Source organism: Pristis pectinata, chromosome 3 (genome assembly GCF_009764475.1).
Source record: "Pristis pectinata isolate sPriPec2 chromosome 3, sPriPec2.1.pri, whole genome shotgun sequence".
NCBI lineage: Eukaryota > Metazoa > Chordata > Chondrichthyes > Rhinopristiformes > Pristidae > Pristis > Pristis pectinata.
The window spans coordinates 3,493,825-3,495,464 of NC_067407.1; positions in this window are offsets into that span (position 1 = coordinate 3,493,825).

Below are 1,640 nucleotides of genomic sequence, written 5' to 3' on the forward strand. Positions count from 1 at the left end.
GCATTTAAGAGGCTCTTGGATAGGCACATGGATGTGCAGAGAGCGGAGGGGTATGGACATCGTGTAGGCAGAAGGGACGAGTTTAGTTGGGCATTTGATTGCTAATTAGTTCGGCACAACATTGTGGGATGAAAGGCCTGTGCCTAGGCTGTACTGTTCTATGTTCTAGTCCATTTCTCTCCCCCTATCCCCCCCCCCCCCCACACACACACACACACACACACACACACACACACACACACACACACACACACACACACACACACACACACACACACACACACACACACACCTCGGCCTGCTGAGTTCCTGCAGCAGACTCTTGTATTTTCTAAGAACCAAGATTAGTTAATCACTTCCTCCTTGTCAATATACAAATATCACTTCCAGGATTCAATGTTCATGCCGTTAGGCTGCAAGGTTCCAAGATGGAAAATGAGGTGCTGTTCCTCCAGTTTGTGCTTGGAATTCTCCTGGCAGTGGAGGAGGCCGAGGACCGACATAGATGAATGACCTGGAGGAGGGACAGCTTCTGGTTCCCTCCAAGCTGCACCTTATCCTGACTTGCTGTTCCTTCAATGCAGCTTCTGAATCCTTGAATGTCCTACCCAACAACATCAAGAGTACCTTCACCACCAGGAGCGGACTGAATCAAGCTCAGTACCACCTTCGAGAGATATGAGCTGGACTGCCAATACTGAGACACACTTGCTGTAAATGAACACAAAAAGAGAAGCTGACTTTCTGTTTAGAGCAGTAATTGCCACAGCTTTGTGTACCAGCTATGGCTTAGTTGTAAACTTCTCATTCTGCTTTCATGTACTCCAGAGCCATTCCCACTGCACCCTGGCACTGGGTTTATTCATTTATTATTGTCACATATACCAAGCTACAGTGACAAACTTTGTTTTGCATGCCATCCATGCAGATCATTTCATCACATCAGTGCCTTGAGGTAGTACAAGGGAAAACAATAACAGAATGCAGAACAAAGTGTTACAGTTACAAGCTGTCCTTGAGCCTGGCGGTACGTGCTTTCAGGCTTTTGTATCTTCTGCCCGATGGAAGGGGAGAAGAGAGAATGTCCGGGGTGGGTGGGGTCTTTGATTATGCTGGCTGCTTTACCGAGGCAGCGAGAAGTGTTAACAGAGTCTATGGAAGGGAGGCTGGTTTCCGTGTGTGTACTTCACTATCAGAAATCCTGTTTTTAGTGAACGTAAAATGACCCATTATTTTGAAGAACATCAGGGAAAAGTCCCTTCCCTCTTTCAGTAAGACAATTATCTAGGCATCATCACATGACTCCTTGTGGGAGGTTGCACTGTGTAAAATCATGACTAGGTTTCCTGTATTACGACACTTCAACATTGCTTCATCAGCTGTAAAGGATTTTGGGACCTATTGAAAGGACTGTGAAAGATTATTCTGTCGGCTTGTTATGCTGGTGAAGGCAGTGGCTGTGTACACTAGGGAGGTACCGCCTGCAGACTACAGTTAACTGCGCATGTTCGTATGGAAGGAGTTGCAGCCAGTTTCACAATGTAATGCCAGTGAATGTTGATACTTGGATATTACGTTATTACTTACATCATCAACATTTTTAAATATAGCTTGGTTCCTGTTTTTTACATTTAAACCTT